Source organism: Oncorhynchus mykiss, chromosome 3 (assembly GCF_057628025.1).
Source record: "Oncorhynchus mykiss isolate SJ-2025 chromosome 3, ASM5762802v1, whole genome shotgun sequence".
Taxonomy (NCBI): Eukaryota; Metazoa; Chordata; class Actinopteri; order Salmoniformes; family Salmonidae; genus Oncorhynchus; species Oncorhynchus mykiss.
In genome coordinates this window covers 24476584-24495882 of record NC_143024.1, presented here as the reverse complement: position 1 = coordinate 24495882, position 19299 = coordinate 24476584, and the positions used below count along the sequence as shown (strand labels likewise).

Here is a 19299-nt window from a genome sequence, read left to right as displayed (position 1 = left end):
CTCTTTCCCCCTCTCCTCCGTCCTCTCTCTGTGTCATAATGATGGTGATTAAGTACAGAATTACAAGGAGGGCCAAAGCAGTGAGTGCCCTGCCCCAAACATCAACACAGACCATTAATCTCTCTGCCACCACCTCCCAACACTGTCTAACACACTCCCTCCTTCTGCCCCAGTCCTCTCTCTTTCTCTCCCTCTGTCTCCATTTGCTGGATCTTTTTTTTTTTAAGTATGAGAGAGGGAAAGAGTGTTGTTTTTCAGAAAGAGAGTCGGACGGTAATGCACGGTGGTTAGTTGTTCATTTCTTTCTGTCTTCATCAGGATTGGCCTCCACCGGTTTGGGCTAGCGGTTTGTTTGAAGTTCTTAGTCTTGTCTCACAACCTCGCTACCGCAGCTTTTGCAAAACGGAAACGGCGGGTCGAACTCCCCCAGAACCCCGTAGACAGGTGCTTTTCCTCTTCATTCCCCCTCCAATCGCCTCCTGTCTCTTCGCCTTGATTCGATCGTTCATGTTTACCGAAAAGTAGCACTCTACAGATGAATAAGAAGGGAAGCCTACATATCTGAATGTTGAAACAACAAGCTCATAACATCAGTGAGCTATATCAATCATTTAACGGACACAAAAATAGTGGTAACATTTCGTTTTTGTGTGTGTGTTTGATTTATAAGCATGATGTTTGATAAGTATTCCACTGAAAAGTAATTAGTCAACGAATCATGTGCATTTTCACAATTTATGAATAAATGTTCCCCTTTTTGACAACCATGGAATTAATTGGACAATTATTATTATTGTTCATGTTATTATTAACATTATTATTGTTGCTATTATTATTAATAGTAGTAGTACTACAAATATTTCTTATTACTGTTATTATTATAGGCCAACCCCTAATTTATTTTCGTTCCTTGTCCGCCTAGTGATGGTTAAGCTCTTCAGTCATTCTATGGACAATATTACAAGCATAAATGTGTTTGCTTCTTGGTTATATTTTACTGGACTCGATTACAATGACATGTACAATTCGTAATTCTATCGAAATAGCAGACTAGAAGAATGGTCATGGGAAGATCAAATTGGATACATTATAATTGGTAGTCTACAGAAACGCAAGTCCTCATCTTGGGAAATTGTTTCTTAAAACTTTCTTAATTGAAAGACGATTGAAAAATGCACCAGCTGAATATCCACATAAGACTGTACGTGATGCCATTGAACGTGACCATGTGCCTAATAAACAACCTCAAAGTAAAGTAGCCTACGGGAAGGGGAAGGGTGTGGTCTGAGACACGTGTAGGGGTTCTAGACACAGCGTGAAGTATGTTGATAGTTTAAACTGTTTAAAACACTTACAGTGGTTACTGGATTTGCAGCCTTATGTGGTTGAGAACGTGATCAAACCCGCCATACCCGTGGGGAACCGAGAGGTGGGAGCTCCCATACAAATTGATAAAAGTAAGAGAGCGAAAGGAGAGATACGCTGTCCTCACAATTCACAATAAACTTACTAAAGAAGATTTACGCAGTCTTCTTTTGCTCCAGTTGAGACCCCCGGGGGAACTAGGACTGCAGTGCTATGAGATGGGAGTTGTAGTTTTAGGGTCATCTTGATTCAACCTGGACACTTTCTAATTGGAGGTGAGTGTGACTTCAGAAGATGGTAATAGGACAAGCTCGTTGATGAACATGGAAAGCGTGTAATGTAAAAATGACAAAATGTGTATTCATAACGTCAATAAATGATGAAAGCGTGAATAGTAAAAAAAAACATGGAAACACAATCAATGTTGTGGAGAGCAGAAATTCCTAATATAATCACGATGTATAATACCCAGATCATCACTATCAAAATGAATCTAGTACCATTAATCATATTGATAATCCTATCATGGGAGACAAATCGTAAATTTTTACAATGCATATTCATTCATCGATGTCAGCAAAGAAATGAAACCTCTCTCAGAAGTAATTTTGATAACTATAGGTATGATAGCCTTTCCTTCTCTCAGTGCACTACTGACTATTCATTGACCAACTGGCTTCGTGTCTGGCAGTGAGTGTGGTGTAACTGAGTGTGTTTGTGTAAATGTGTTTTTGTGTAAATGTGTGTGTTAACCCTGTCCCTCTGAACTCCTGTGTGACTGTATCTTCTCTCTGTACTGAGACCTCTCAGAACTCTTTGTTTCCAGTGAAATCAAAAGACCTTTACTACTCCTGCATCACACACACACACACAGCATGCCCACCAGCCTGGCCCCCGTCGGCCCTCGCCTCTGTGCGTGTCAAATGGAATCTCCACCTCAGTGCGTTGTACACCTGCTGTGCCGGCGTATAATACGCTGCATACAGTGAGCCTCGATGACGGATTACTGAATTAGACCAATAATGACAACTGACACTTCTGTTACCGCTCCCTGAGCCACCGGAGAGAGCAGGAGAGAGAGGTAAATAAAGAGCAGAGAGGGAGAAATACACAGACTGAGAGGGAGAGACAGAGAGAGAGAAATAAATAAATAACACACACACAGGGAAAGGGAATGAAAGACAGAATGAAACAGAGACAGAGCAAGTCACGAATGGATTTGGGATTCTATTTCTGTGTTGTTCAGTAAAATAAATACATTCTGGGTCGTTCCAGACTCCTCCTGCTGTCTCGCACTCACCCATCCTCCCCCCAAACCTGCCTGCCATCTGTGGAGGATGAGGGTGAGGCAAGAGTTGTCCCATATTGCAGGGCTCGGGTCAATTACATTTGAATTCAGTCAGTTCAAATGAGATACAATGAAATCCAATTTATGAATTGAAAAGTGAGAGAGAGACAAAATGAAAAACTGATGATCCATTAAATGAATTTCAATACTTATTTTGAAGACTGAATCCAGAAGAAATGGATCTAAACGGGGCCTGTCCTGTCTGAAAGCATGGGCTGTCATAACTCAGAATACCCCTTAAATAAAGCTCTAATGTGTTTAGAAATAGTTAATGAGTGCTCCAAGTAGGCTTCCCCTCCAACCCCATAGTGTGCAGGATGCCAACCCCCCATAGCGGGATACAGACCTGGAGAATTTACAGAGGCAACTGAATGTGTGCTCAAGTTAATGTCCCTCTGGTTATTTTTCATGTATAAATCCTCATGGGATTAAAACCTTCACATAGCCTGTGAAACTGTGTGGGAACTACGCAGAGAGACAAGGAGAGATATAAAGAGATGTGCTGGTCTGAGAGAAAGGGAGATTACTCAACTGGGACTGAGAGAGAGAAAGAGAGAGAGCGAGAGAGGGAGGGAGCAGGAGAGAAACAGTGAAAGAGCTGGAAAGAGACAGCAAGGGAGCGAAGGAGCAAAAGGGGAGCACAGAGGAAGGAAGACAGAAAGATATTTTGACAAAGCCTACATATACACATAAGTCACCCTGTGTGGCCTGCCTGCTCCCCGTATTTTATAGGAGCGCTCTGTACTGGTGGAACAAGATGACAGGCCAGTTCCTTCATCGGAAAAAAATGTCCCTCTCTCGCCCCCTCCCTCCCTATAACTCCTGTTTTCAGTCTATCCCCCTCGATATCATCCTGTCACCTCTCGCCCCCTCCCTCCCTATAACTCCTGTTTTCAGTCTATCCCCCTCGATATCATCCTGTCACCTCTCTTGCTTTTCTTCCCTCATCCCCTATTTTCCCCCAACACTCCATTTGATAGGTTTTCTATGTCCACCCCTCCAGTCATGTATCGCTTTTTATATTTATCTTTCCGTCGCTCTCTTAATCCCTCTCGTTTGCTCTCCCTGTTCCCTATGCCTCCATTTCTCTTCCTCTCCTCCTGTCCAATTTCCCACTCTCTCCATTTCCCCTTCTCTTCCACATTAATTTCCTCCATCCTTGTCGTATTATTCATCCCTCTATCCATCCTTTTCTACTACGTCTCTCTCTCTCTCCCCCTCTCTCCCTCTCCCTCCCGCCACATCATTAGTCTAACCTTTTCACTTCTGCCCTTTATCTATCTCCCTAAATACAATTAAATTCAAGGGGCTTTATTGGCATGGGAAACATATGTTAACATTGCCAAAGCAAGTGAAGTAGATAATATACAAAAGCGAAATAAACAATTAAAAATGAACAGTAAGCATTACACTCACAGAAGTTCCAAAATAATAAAGACATTGCTGTGTTGTCATGTTGCGTTGATACCATTGCTGTGTTGTCATGTTTTTCTGCCTTGTTATGTTGTCGTCTTAGGTCTCTCTTTATGTAGTGTTCTGTCTATCTTGTTGTGATGTGTGTTTTGTCTTATATTGTATTTATTTTGTTTATTTTGTTTATTATTTTTTTTATCTTAGGCCCCCGTCCCTGCAGGAGGCCTTTTGCCTTTTGGTAGGCCGTCATTGTAAATAAGAGTTTGTTCTTAACCGGCTTGGCTAGTTAAAAAAAGGTTAAATAAAATTTAAATAAATAAAAAGTACAAATGTTATTATTATGTATATATACACAGTGTAACAATGTACAAATGGTTAAAGTACACAAGGGAAAATAAATAAGCATACAGTGGGGCAAAAAAGTATTTAGTCAGCCACCAATTGTGCAAGTTCTCCCACTTAAAAAAGATGAGAGGCCTGTCATTTTCATCATAGGTACACTTCAACTATGACAGACAAAACGAGGAAAAAAATCTAGAAAATCACATTGTAGGATTTTTAATGAATTTATTTGCAAATTATGGTCGAAAGTAAGTATTTGGTCACCTACAAACAAGCAAGATTTCTTACCTGTATTAATGGCACCTGTTTTAACTTGTTATCAGTATAAAATACACCTGTCCACAACCTCAAACAGTCACATTCCAAACTCCACTATGGCCAAGACCAAAGAGCTGTCAAAGGACACCAGAAACAAAATTGTAGACCTGCACCAGGCTGGGAAGACTGAATCTGCAATAGGTAAGCAGCTTGGTTTGAAGAAATCAACTGTGGGAGCAATTATTAGGAAATGGAAGACATACAAGACCACTGATAATCTCCCTCGATCTGGGGCTCCACGCAAGATCTTACCCCGTGGGGTCAAAATGATCACAAGCAAAAATCCCAGAACCACACGGGGGGACCTAGTGAATGACCTGCAGAGAGCCGGGACCAAAGTAACAAAGCCTACTTTTTTGCCCCACTGTATGTTGAAGAGGGTGGGGCTTAAGCTGCATCCCTGTCTCACCCCACGGACCAGTGGGAAGAAATGTGTCTTTTGCCTATTTTAACTGCACACTTGTTGTTTGTGTACATGGATTTTATAATGTTGTATGTCTTTCCCCCAACACCTACTATTAATTTGTATAGCAGACCCTCATGCTAAATAGAGTTGAAGGCTTTTTTGAAATCAACAAAGCATGAGAAGACTTGGCCTTTGTTTTTTGTTTTTTTTGTTTGTCAATTGGGGTGTGCAGGGAGAATATGTGGTCTGTCGAACGATAATTTGGTAAAAAGCCAATTTGACATTTGCTCAGTACATTGTTTTCACTGAGGAAATGTACGAGTCTGCTGTTAATGATAATGCAGCAAGGTTGCTGTTGACGCATATCCCACGGTAGTTATTGGGGTCAAATTTGTCTCCACTTTTGTGGATTGGGGTGATCAGTCCTTGGTTCCAAATATTGGGGAAGAGGATGATGTTAAAGAGTTTAAGTATAGCCAAATGGAATTTGTTGTCTGTATATTTTATCATTTCATTGAGGATACCATCAACGCCACAGGCCTTTTTAGGTTCGAGGGTTTTTATTTTGTCCTGTAGTTCATTCAAGGTAATAGGAGAATCCAGTGTGTTCTGGTAGTATTTAATAGTTGATTCTAAGATTTCTATTTGATCATGTATATATTTTTGCTGATGGTTCTTTGTTATAGAGCCAAAAAGATTGGAGAAGTGGTTTACCCATACATCTCCATTTTGGATAGATATTTATTTGTGTTGTTGTTTGGTTTCGTGTAAAGTAGTCTACAGTACTACTGCCAAGAGATGAGCTATAGGTGTATCTACCATAGGAGTCCCCTCGAAGCCTACCATTGACTATGTACGTACCCAACGTGCGACAGAGCTGCAGGAGTTGTGACACATTTTTGTTGGTTATATTGTCATAGTTGTGCCTAGGGGGGCATATGGGGGAGGGAATGCTGTCACCTCCAAGCAAGTGTTTGTACCCCTGTGTGCTGAAGGTGTCAGGTTCTTGTCCGGTTCTGGCGTGTAGGTCACCACAGACCAGTACATGTCCCTGGGCCTGGAAATGATTGATTTCCCCCTCCAGGATGGAGAAGCTGTCTTCATTAAAGTATGGGGATTCTAGTGGGGGGGATATAGGTAGTACACAGGAGGACATCTTTCTTTGTTAATATCATTTCCTTTTGAATTTCTGGCCAAATGTAAATGGTTCCTGTTTTGATACTCCATTAAATGTAAGTTAGGTCTGCTCTATACCAAATTAACATACCCCCTGAGTCCCTTTGCTGTTTCACACCTGGTAGTTTGGTGGATGGGATTACCAGCTCTCTGTAACCTAGAGGGCAACCCGTGGGTCCGTCTCCTCTATACCAGGTTTCTTGCAGAATGACAATGTCTATATTTCCGATTACTTTGATGAAGTCCAGGTTCCTGCTCTTTAAGCCAAAGGCAGATGCCCTCAGGCCTGGGATATTCCAGCATGAGATAGTGAAGGCTTTGTGTTCCATAAAGTGTCCAATTGGTTGGGGTGGGGTGTGGATGTGGCTGGTGGTGTTGTGGTGTGGATGTAGGTCCTCTCGGCATGTGTTCTCTAGGTCCAAGGGGGGTCCCGCAGGTCTGGGAGAGCGTCTCGCTGGTCTGAGCGGGGTGTCTGTTGATCTGTTGCTCCTGTGTGAAGTGTTGGGGCTGCGTTTGAGAGCGATGTCCTTTAGAGTCCGGGCGAAGGTGGGCACTGCTGCCTTGTATAGGTGGACCTGGTCATAAAGGCTGTTCAAGTCCAGGGTGGAGTGGTGGGCCAGGTAAACATTTGGTTTTGAGGCACAGTCACAGGAAATTATTGTGTTTACCCCCGCTGTATGGTAGCAGGGTGGAAGTTTTTTCATGGTAGCAGGGTGGAGACCACTTGTGCATTGGGGAAAGTAGCTTTTTCAATCACTCCCTTCAGTGCTGTGGCCACCCTTTCCTGCTGTGTTCTCAGGTCATTTGTGCCTATGTGTATTATTATGTGGCTAGGTGAACCTAGTTGGTCCTCAGACAGAAGGTCTAGGGAGCGCTGGGTGTTTGGATACCAAAGTTTAGACACACTGCTTTTGGGAAAAAGTTTATTTTCTTCTATATATTTCCCATTTGAGTCCATAAGGAGTACAATCTGTGTCTTGTGTATGTCCTCAGTGGGTGTGGGTGGTTTGTCAGGAGGGCTATCAGGGTGGCTGACAGAGGGGTGCTCAGAGGGAGTGAGATCCCCTGGGCTTGGGGTTCTTCATTTGTCTGTTCTGTTGTGATCTCAACGCTATGGTCAGGGTCTGGTGTGGACTGTTCTGCTGTGGTGTCGAGACTTTTGTCGGGAGCTGAGTTGTGTGGTTCTGCTGGCTTCTCTGCCAGGGTGGCCACCTCTCTAGTGGATTGTTCTCTGTCACACGCCATCCCCCTCACCCTCCCCTCAAGCAGTCTGATCCTCTCCTCTAGTGTTCTGTTCTTCTCCTGCTCTTGCTTCTTATATTGTTGAAGTTGTCTCACCACAGTCCAGAGTGCAGATATGTCTCTCTCTACCTCCAGCTCTCCGGGTCTGGTTAAGGGGGTGTTGTTGTGCTGGATTGTTGTCCGAGTCTGTGCTGACTGAAGTGTAATCACTTCCTGTTCCAGCTCCACCTGCCTTACCTCCAGCTGGGTAAATGTATCCTTCCTTTCAATGAGGGGGTAGTACTCTGAGCTGGGAGGTTGACTTTCCACTTGGGGTTGTTCGTCTGTGGGGTTATATAATGAAGAGGTCTGTTAAGACCCGCTCAGGGCGGGGGTATCTATCTCAAGGGAGAGCTTCTCCTGCTGGGATACTTCTTTGATTAGGTGAAAGTCCAACTGAAACTGTTTGGGGTTGCCCTGTAGCAATACTGTTCCAGACTTATAGAGATTTATATTAGCTGACTCAGAGTCCTCGTTGTCTAGTATCCTGAGTTTCCACCCCTCGTTAACACCCCCCCTCCTTTTAACAGAGGGGTAGTGTGCTAATATAGCTCTGTGCCATGCCAGGGGATGGTTTGTGTGGAAGATGAGGTTGCTGATGTTCCCATTTTTATAATAGTCAGCAAAAAGTGTTTCTTGATTATCCATACAAAGCTTAATTTTGTGATCTTTTCTTGCCTTATCATTATTTACATACACAGGGTAGTGTATATTTATTACCTCTGAACAGTGGTAGGCAGCTTCTGAGGCCTCTCCATTTGGTTGGAGTAGACTGTGCGACTCTCCTGCCATTGTTGGGCTAAAGGGCTTTGACACCTCAGTGCTAATTAGTGTTGTATCAAGCTTGGCAGCCTTGGGCCTCCTGGGTGGCGCAGTGGTTAAGGGCGCTGTACTGCAGCGCCAGCTGTGCCACCAGAGACTCTGGGTTCGCGCCCAGGCTCTGTCTAAACCGGCCGCGACCGGGAGGTCCGTGGGGCGACGCACAATTGGCCTTGCGTTGTTAGGGAGGGTTTGGCTGGTAGGGTGCAGGTTGCCAGGTGCATGGTGTTTCTTCCGGGTTGGATGCTCGCTGTGATAAGTGCGGCTTGGTTGGGTTGGTGCATGACTTTCAACCTTCATCTCTCCCGAGCCCGTACGTGAGTTGTAGCGATGAGACAAGATAGTAGCTACTTCGTGGATACCATGAAATTGGGGAGAAAAAGGGGTAAAAATAATAATTTAGCATTCAGGCTTTAGCCCAACAATGCAGGAGAGTCGCACAGTCTACTCCAACCAAATGTAGAGGCCTCAGAAGCTGCCACTGTTCATTACTAAGTGAGTAATGTTTAGTCTATTATTTATTTTCAAAAGCCAAGTTTATAAGGACTGAATGCTAAATTATTATTTTTACCCCTTTTTCTCCCCAATTTCATGGTATCCACGAAGTAGCTACTATCTTGTCTCATCGCTACAACTCACGTACGGGCTCGGGAGAGATGAAGGTCTTTGACACTGTTCATTGGATGGTAATTTTCAGTTTTCCAGAGCATTTGCTGTATAGCGTTGGAATAATAGCCTTTCAAGTTTATCTAACGCTAACTCTAAAACTATCATTTTTAAAGAAATGCAGGAGCTCATCTGATTATGACCTCTCTCAGATCCTTTCTTTTTTCCATTCAGTCACTGCTGTCAATCTTCAGAATGTATTTTGTTTCGTTGTAGGTATTTTCATTTCATTTTTTGTCCATTTGATGTTTTACACCTCTCGCTCTCTCTAAACCCCTCCCTCTCTAAACCCCTCCCTCTCTCATCAGCAGCCCAAACAGAGAGCCCCAAGTGTCGGAATCAATTAGGGGTGAGCGCCGTCACCGCCGCTCTTTCACGAAGGTAAATATTAAACTGCACGGAGCGCCGGGGAGGAAGAGAGGGAGAAAGAGGGGAGAGGGAGCCCTCCGTCCCTAATCCACCGCATCGATCAGCCGGGGATGAGGGTAATATATTATTTTGACAAGATACGATCCTCCGACGCGCACCGCTATCCCCGGCGATCGATTTCTTTTCTCTCCTTTTTTCCCCTATTTTTTCCCCCTCGGCAAGAGGGACAATGTGTTGTTGAGAGTCCCTGCATGTACATGTGCACCCAAGTGTGGATGGGTGACAATGGGAACAACATTAGGAAATGTGGGGAGGTTAGTGGCTGGTTTCTCCTTATAAACCTTTATTGAGAAGTGGTCTGCATCTATTTACAATAACAACAAATCTATATAATGGAATAGTTTAAACGGGAACGAGTGAAAAAGGCTAGTTTCCATATGGGTAAGTTAACGGGAACAAACTGAGATTCTACAAAAAATACCTGCCAACTTCCCCCGAGCATCCTGTCGTTTTAGTTAAATTCTATAAAACAAAAACACTTCTGAAATGATTTTACACCACGCAGGTATTTACAGTACATCCTAACCTACGCCGGGGTTACAGTTAGTCAATTGGGCAAAGCTGACCTATTGTAAAGTTAAGTGTCCTCCCCCTATATTCCCCTCTGCTCCCGCGCCTCCCCTCTATATCGCTTTGTAAACTGTGTCTAAATGCTAAATTCCCGGATCAATTTTTTTCATTCAACCTCTCCCCATCCCCTCGCTCCCTCTGCCCCTGCTTCTGTCCCCTGAAATGATGTGAAGTACTGTGTCCTCGTGTTGTGATGTGGTGTGTGTGTGAGCGTGTGTGTGTGAGCGCACGTACGTGTATGTGCGTTTGTCAGGCCAAACTAAGATTCAGAAACTCACAATGTAAAGATGGAAAATAATGTCTGGACAACAAATCAACTGCTTTTTGGCTCAACATTATATTCATGTCATGGAGACCATATGTAATAAATCAACCTATGAGACACAATACAACAGGAGGTCCAAAAGAGTAAAGACAAAACCCTATACAACAGAATGGTGCCATATAGTGAAGGTTGTACAGTCCCAATGTAAAGAACAGTGCATCAGAGTACACATGTATCTGTTTTCCTAAATAGAACCAGCTGCAGCCTATATGGCCACAGTGCTTTCATTTCCCATGCATGGTCTCTGTTGCCTATATGTCCCTCAGTCAGATCTCCTCATGTATAGTCACTGTCTGCCAACACACACAACAACCAGTATGGACCACCTCCACCCCACAACTCTCTTTCCCTCTCCCTCACTTTTCCTCTTTCTGTTTCTCTTTTGTTCTGTCCTCTATCCCTCTTTTTATTGTGCCATTTTCTGCCACTTTGGTCCAAGAAAAGGAGGCCGTAATGCAATCTCTCCCCTTCTCCGCCCCCTGCTGTGAGGGAGAGTAGCTTGGCCTGTGTGCTGGCCCAGGGAGAAGGGGGCCAGGGAGAAGGGGGAGAGACAGGGTCAAGGTGAGCTCTAATACACTATTGATCCAACCCAATTGAAAACCTGATGGAAATTTTACCCCCCTCTCTCTGTTTTTCTCCCCTCTCTCGTGCTCTTCCTCTGCTCTCTCCCTCTCTTCCTCTCCCTCTGTCTCTATTTCTCTCCCGCCCTTCTCTTTCTCTTATGTCTTTTTTTCTTCCTGTGTGTATCCTCTTCTGTGTCCTTGTCTTCCTCTTTTCGGGGTCTCCATCCCTGTTTCTTTTGGCTTAATGTCTCTTTCAGCCACTGACGGCGCTCTCTTGTTGTCTCTCTTTCACTATCTACGGCTCTCCAACTCCACCCCCTCTCCATCCATCCCTCTCTCTTTCTCTCTCTCTCTCCTCTCTTTGGCTCCATGCATTTTCAAACCATGTCTCTGATAATTTCCTCTTCTTTTGTCTCCTTTCTGTATCTCCCTGGATTCCTCTGACCTTTCCCTGTATATCCTTTCCTATTTCTCTCTCCCTCTTCCTCCCTCGTTCTCTCTCATCCTCACTCCCTCTTTCACTCTGTGTCAGATGCTCCGTTTCAGTCTAGACTAGTGCATATTGATTCCTACGGCTGCTGCATGCAGTGTACAAGTTAGGGAGACCTCTGCTACAGTGTATTAAACGCCACAAATGGTTTGGAGACAGGGCTGGGGACACGCCTCCCCTGCAAGAGCCAGTCAATACAACCTCCCTCTGTCAACACAGGCCAAATGTAATGCTCTCTCTATCTGGGGTATCCAGTGGTGTGTTTTCATGGATGCCAAGGGAAGCCAGCCTTCCCCCAAAAAAGAAAAACAACATACTATCTTTCATCTCGCTGTGTTGCATACATTTCCTTCAATTCGCAAGAGGCTGAATGTATCTCACCAGAGAAAGCATCTGAGCAAACAAAACAGCACTCCTCTGTCTCAGTATGTGTAGCATATCTATCTGATGCTGTCTGGTCAGAAAGAGTATGACATTGTAACAAGAAAGGGAAGCCAATAAGCCTTGATACAAAATATATAAAATATTAGCCATTCAGCTAAACTAAGTGAGCTCAACTGTGAATGGTTCTGATGCACCAAAAAAAAAACTGGCAAGGGAATTTTTATTTTATTTACCCTTTATTTAACTAGGCAAGTCAGTTAAGAACAAATTCTTATTTACAATGACAGCCTACCCCGGCCGAACCTGGACCAATTGTGCGCCACCCTATGGGACTCCCAATCATGGCCAGATGTAATACAGCCTGGATTCAGATCAAGTGACTGTAGTGACGCCTCTTGCACTGAGATGTAGTGCCTTAGACCACATTGACAGAAAAAGTTGAATTGTTGCATCTCATTGTGTTGTTGTCCTCCGGTGGCTAGCTAGCTAGCTAAAACCGACCCTTTCCTAAATTAGCCATGGATGGAGATATGGATTTGGACTTGTGGTTTTACTTAAATTCTCTATACTGGCTAATGATTATAACGGCCATTCTGATCAACTATAAATTCATACATTGTACCCCTGGCCTAAGAGGATAGAAGTTCAACATGTAACTACTACATGTAGTTTGCTAATGTTAACTAGCTGGCCTACCACATCGTAGCCCATGAAAGGAAGTTAGGCTAGCAAGCAAGTTTTTTAGCCAGGTAGCCTAGAACAACAACAACTTAAAGCATATAACATTACTACATGACAGTCATAGACCGTTTAGGCAATATGAAACACACACACACGATATTTAGCTTATGTTGATTGGACTAAATTGTTTCGGGAATCTGTTAGGTGCAACTGTATTAGACTAAGCATCGGTGATTTGAGGATGTTGAAATGTTGAAGTGTAAATGGTGCTGGAATAGTGGAAGCTCCTGTTTTCTTTGGGACCTGCAGTAACTCCACTGTTCTAAATCAATAGTTGTTCAGTAGTTCGAAAAGGTCAGAAATATTAACTTGATTGACCCTGCTGTAGGTCATGTAACTGTTTGTTAAATGCAATATGCTTTGTGGACTTCACCGGACAGATGTTGCTCTCTGATTTTGTAATGAAACAAATGTGCGGTTGAATTTATTCTGCCACTGTGTCTTCCTATTGTCTCGGCTATAGGTCTATAGTATATCACGGTGTCAAGGCATATGAACTAACAGATTATAGAACAAACAACAGAATTATCACAACACAGAGGTTGTAAAATGATTTTTTTCTGGATTGGCTTCTCCAGTGATTTTACCCCACGCACTGCTACTGGGGGTATCATACATGGACTGGGTGGCCCATAGGATAGAATGTATACCCATAGAATGGGAATGAGAACCCTGTATATCTCAATGCGCTGGCCATTCTGTGGAGCCCTAATGGTGTGTTACGATTGTTTTAAGGATGGTAAATAATGGTACAACTTCATTTAAATCTCAAACATCATGCAACCCAATCCAATTAAAGCCAACAACTTTCTCATTAAGACTGTGAGTAACACAGATAGACACAAGGAGCCTGAGAGATAATGTGTGTGTGTGATTTATGTTCTGTTGTGTATATGTCAGACGGGAGAGCTATCAGGACCACAATCTCCCAATAGACGCACCAATGCTACAGGGACGACGGGGCCCTCTGTCCACCCCAGCACCCGATACACATCTGGAACAACCGAACCCAGAGAGCAGAGCACGACGGCTGGGGGCTGAGGGTGGAGAGGGGGAAGGAGGAAGGAGAGGGGGAAAAGGGCCTACATTTCATCTATATGCACCGGAGTTACCCTCCTCTCTGCTCTCCTCTTTCTCACCTTCAGTGGAAAGAGATTCCCCCTCCACCTCCTACATCACTGTATTAGATGGAAGACCGGGATTCAACATATGCAGAGTTTACCATGAATGTGGACGCAGTGACATTGCCTTTACAACCTGCATTGAGGACAAAGGGTTGAATCCCGGCCTATGTCTACCGCCTGTTTACAAGGTCATAGTTTTGATTATAGCTGACTATTGAGAATAGAGCTGTATTATGTGGGGTGTGGTGGTTGCTTGGGTGAACTTGTTATGGTTGCTCCATCTGTGGAGGAGTACTGACTGATACTGCCAGTAAAGCTGCTTCCCCTTCCCACCTACCACCTCTAATTCTCCTCCCTCTGTGATTCCCCCTCCTCTCTAGGAAGGAATCAGTCTCACCTTAATTGCTGTTAAATCGGATTAATGACTGACCCAGGACATGTTGACTTAATAATCTCTCTTCTAGTAAATCTCCCCACTTCCCGTACATCACTTGTATACACTCGTCTTCATCCTCTCTCCCTCTGAGTCACTCTTACTGAGTCACCAATCTTACCCCTCTCACCTGATCTCTCTCTGTCTGAGTCCCCCATCTTACCCCACTCACCTCATCTCTCTCTGTCTGAGTCACCCATCTTACCCCACTCACCTCATCTCTCTCTGTCTGAGTCACCCATCTTACCCCACTCACCTCATCTCTCTCTTACTGAGTCACCCATCTTACCCCACCCACCTCCTCTCTCTCTGTCTGTCTGAGTCACCCATCTTACCCCACCCACCTCCTCTCTCTCTGTCTGAGTCACCCATCTTACCCCACCCACCTCATCTTTTCTCCAACACCCTTAACATTTATTTTACACTCTTTACAGTTCTTGCCCACTGCTTCTTCTTGACAGTCGTTGATGTTTTGCCAGTTGTTGATGTTTTGCCAGTTATGAGCTCTCTCTCCCTCTTTCCCTCTCTCCTTATTTCTCCTTCTCTCTCACTGTCTGTCTTGCCTGCATGGCATGTTGGAGTGTGTGTGTGTTAGCACTCATCGATGTGGGCCTGTCATTGCCTCCTAAGTGCTTTGGCAATACTAGGGATCTGCTGTCATGCCAGTGCGACTAATCTCAATCGAATGACATTGAGCTCGTATTGAGACGGCGGGAAGGGACATGAGCGTGTGTCTGGATGCTCGGCCAAGCAGCTCCCTCAGTCACACACAGTAGCACAGTCTGGAAGTCAGTGTGTCTGGTGGATGGTCTGCTCTTTGTCTCTCGCTGTGTCTGTCTGTCTGTCTTTCTATCCGCGGTCTCTTGTTCTTTCCTCTCCAACCATCTGTCTTTCTATGCCATCTCTCAGTCTCTCTTACTCTATTCTCTCCACCATCAGTCCATCTGTCTGTCTGTGTCAATGTCTGGATAGAAAGAGCAGTATGCATTTCACGCATAAGGATTGTCCATTAGAAAAGTCCACCAAAGCATTAACGTTTTTTGACATCACTGTCAAAGCGATAATTATGACTCAGCGAAAGAAACCCCCAAAATAAAATGAACTTGGGTTGAGCAATTTCATTAAGTCCTTTCAAAGAGCAGAAGGTTAATCAACTGAGGCCATGCTATAGTTCAGACATTCTTCTCAAGGGCGTGAGGACAGAGAAAGTGGGTCCATTTCTAAACCACTGCCACTTTTTTTTTTAAATGAAGAAAAGTCTCCGACTAGCTTTGTGTTCTAAAACTCATTTTCCTCTTTGTTGCTCGGTCTTATTGTTGGACTAACATCCTACTGCCTCAGAAATCTGCCAATCATACAAGGTTTGTTTTTCTCAACTGTACACATTGGGGGACAGACATAGCTGTGAGATAATACCACTGTATGTTAACTCTCTACTAAGTTTACACAAGCTGCCAAAAATAAGGTCAAAACCATTACAACTTCTAAGTATACTCTTACTGTCCAGAATGAATCCAGGAAACATATTGAAAGAGCATGAATCAATTAACTTTATCTGTGTGAATATAATGTAGAAGTAGAGATGTCCACGTGGCTATGTCCACGTGGCTATGTCCATGTGGCTATGTCCCTCCACTTACAACTTCAACGCCCATTTGGCTGTAACCCGTTTACTTTTCTATTTTCTCTCTCTCCCCCCCTCTCTCTACATCCCTCCCTCTCCCTCCTTCCCTATCTCTCTCTCTCGCTCCTTCTCTCCCTATATCTCCCCCCTCTCTCTACATCCCTCCCTCTCCCTATCTCTCTCTCTCGCTCCTTCTCTCCCTATATCTCCCCCCTCTCTCTACATCCCTCCCTCTCACTCTCCTTCTCCCCCCCTCTCTCTACATCCCTCCCTATCTCTCTCTCTCTCTCTCTCTCTCGCTCCTTCTCTCCCTATATCTCCCCCCCTCTCTCTACATCCCTCCCTCTCCCTCCTTCCCTCTCTGCCTCCCGCTTTCTCTCTCCACCCCTCTCTTTCTCTCTGCCTCCCTCACTCGCTCTCTCCTCTTCCTCTCTTTCTCCAGTCAGGATTAAACATTTATCTCTGCGGTTCTCCTCTCCTTTGGCCCTAAACGCCATGTGGATGATAAGAGTCGCTGGGATTTGTCAAATTGTGTGCCATCGATTAACTGACCTTTCACTCCTGCGAGTCTCTCAGCCACTCCACTAACTGCAGACAGGCCAGATAGAGAGAGAGATAGATGGATACATCTCGCTGTTATTATTGTGTACAAGTTTGTAGTTACCAGGTGTGCCGGGGAGAGGGGACAGGGGTAGGGGGGCGAGGGGAAAGAGATGAGGGAAAGTGTGGGGGGGGGTTGAGGAGATGGGGACGGGGGGGGGGGGGGGGGAACGGGTAGGAAGAGAGACACAGGGAGAGGGACTGAATAGTCCTTCAATTGTCCTATAGGTGCAGTATGTATGGGGATAACTGTACGCATTAAAGAGAGGTTATAGGTATTGTGAGCTTTGCTACCCATATTGCATTATACAATCAGGTCAAGAGAACTACGTTTTTCTCTTATAACATACGAAACAAAATGGCTTCGATAACTTTGCTTTTATTCATTATTGAGCTTATCACTTTAGACAGACAGTGCTGATCAAAGCTCAAAGGGCATTGTGAAACCCATTCAGTATGAGGTCCAGTCACATTGGTTCAATTATAATGAGAAAATATTGTACTTTGACTTTTTGCGGTGCTTAGCTATAATGTTTTATTGACATGATAACAAGTATTGTCAATAGGTCTATTTTGGATTTTGGTCTTATTTATAGTTGAATAATAAACCAAAAAGTTTAAACATAAAAAGCATGATTCCGTTCGGATAAACATTGGTAAATACATTCAGTTAGTGAGAGACAGTAGTCCTAACTGAAAAGCTAGAAGGGATATTGTCATCAATGGAGCGGGCTGCCACCAACCTGGACTCCCGCGTCGCCCCGCCTCAGAGATGCACCTGAGGCCGAAGCCCGAACTCCAAACACCCCACTGAACTGGACCTCTTTGGACTGCGCTGGTTCCGGACGGAGAGACGAAGGAAGTCCCGCGTAGTGATGTTACACTAAAAAATGAATAGTTTCGTTCAATTTATTTGTGATTCAACCCATTTAAATATGTATTTAATTTAATAAACGAGTTAAGGTTAATTCCGTATGTAGCCTATTGTTGGCCCTATAACCACGTCAAACACAAACACCACGTCGTGTTGGCTATGAATTTGCCTCATCATGGCCTAGTGCTTCCCCAAAAGAGAAGACACTCTTGGGGAAGAAATAATCAAACACATGACAAGTGGAAGATATTCGTGCTTTCTTCCAGTTGAATAGAACCGTCCCTGGGACTTGAGTTGTGTCCGGGAGGGCCACTTCAGCCTCTACATCACAGAAGAGCACAATGACAGGTGGAACCACTCCACCCATCCGATCAATCACCTTATTTACTCTTGACTGTCATGGCGAGAGGAGAGGAGACGGGTGGACTGGTGAGATGAAACAGGGGTAGCCTACTGGCTCAGGCAACGAGTATTCCCTGGAATTGAATGCTGCGCATCATCACTGAAGTGGGCCTCCTAGCGTCTCATACACTATCGATAGGGCGCTTGCCTTCCTCGACTCTGTATTGACCGCACTAACTAGCTGCACTTCGATCATACCAAATTAGCTTCCAGATGCAAGACATTAAGGATAATAACGTTTTCAGAAATCAAACCACACGGCGCTCATTTCCAAGTAGGCCTAGGCATTTTACCCCGAATATTTCATGGCGCAATTAGCATTAGAAAGTTGATTGTGGTTGAGAAGCAACATTCAACTACGAGGCTTTCAAAACACTGGTACCGAGCCTGAACTAAATGAGAAGGTGAATAGCGGTGCTATTCATGGGCAAATGGTTGACTTTCTAAATTTGCTTTAATTCTACAAATGCATTTCCTGAATTTAAATATATTATCCTTCCTCTGTGTGTATCCAAAAGGTAAGGTGTAAGGTGTAACGGTGCGTATGGGAACATTATCAAGAGATTATCCAGGAAAATTCTACATTTAGAAGTGGAGAAATGTCAGATTATGCATTTTCCCTCAGTGGATTGATTAACATGACGATATTGACCTCAACAGGTCACGTTAAAGCCAGGCAACACGGCAACTCGATGTCACAGACTTTTTGGACACCTGCATGTGCAGGCATTTTGTAGGCGACATACTTTAAATTGATAATTGAATTATTATAATATATTTAAAATGTAATCGTTCATTTTGGAGTTCCTTGTCGACATATTATATTGTTGTATGCCTTTGTTGTATGCCTTTTAGTTTTGTACCAGAAAGTCATGGGATTAGAATTGATTATTTTGTAAAATACCGTTTTAACGTTGTAACAATTACATCTGTCATTATTGCAATATATTAAAAGGGAACAATACTAATAATACTACTAGCCTACTACTACTACTACTACTACTAATAATAACAATAATATAGCCTACGTGTTTGCCAAAACGGCACACAAATAGGCCTACCAAAATGTGAGAAATTGTTGTTATTATTATTAACTTATTTAATCGATTCGAATTAAGTTAGAAACAACTTAAACTAAAATACCCGATAGCTTATAACAAATGTAGCCTAATTGGACAGGGGAAGAACTTCAAGCCCAACCTCAAGATGAGGGGGAGGGAGGGCAGGGTGAGGGTGAGGGATGTGAGGAGAGATTTCCCCAAATGCCATTTAATGTCGGAAATATTTCTACCAAATATTGACAAGAGAAAGATCGAGGCAACCGGGAAGAGGCGGCACAAACCGCGGATATAATTAAATTAATGGTCAGTTTGGAGATGAGAGAAAACGAGGTTTGACACTTCCACCTAAACACTGCAAAAATTAAACCAAGACAAAACAAAAATATATAGAAAGAATGTAACTTTCTAAGTAAACAATATACATTGAATTATAAAATATTTTTCATTGAATGAGAGTGCAGTGAATTTTTGTTATTTTTTTACTTTCACAATTTCGGACATTTAGTCTATCAAAAATATCCTTAACCAAGCTTTCTGCCTTCCTT

At 43.7% G+C, this 19299-nt stretch overlaps 1 protein-coding gene across 1 annotated transcript in view; it reads right to left on the bottom strand.

The window, feature by feature from the left end:
• Window positions 1-17300, bottom strand: part of LOC118945979 (ETS domain-containing transcription factor ERF-like) — a 42721-nt gene extending 25421 nt beyond the window's left edge. Inside the window, exon 1 of the mRNA XM_036969629.2 lies at window positions 17161-17300. The gene's annotated coding sequence lies outside the window, so the exon portion shown is untranslated. The remainder of the gene's footprint in view (window positions 1-17160) is intronic.
• Between the last annotated feature and the right edge of the window lie 1999 nt (window positions 17301-19299).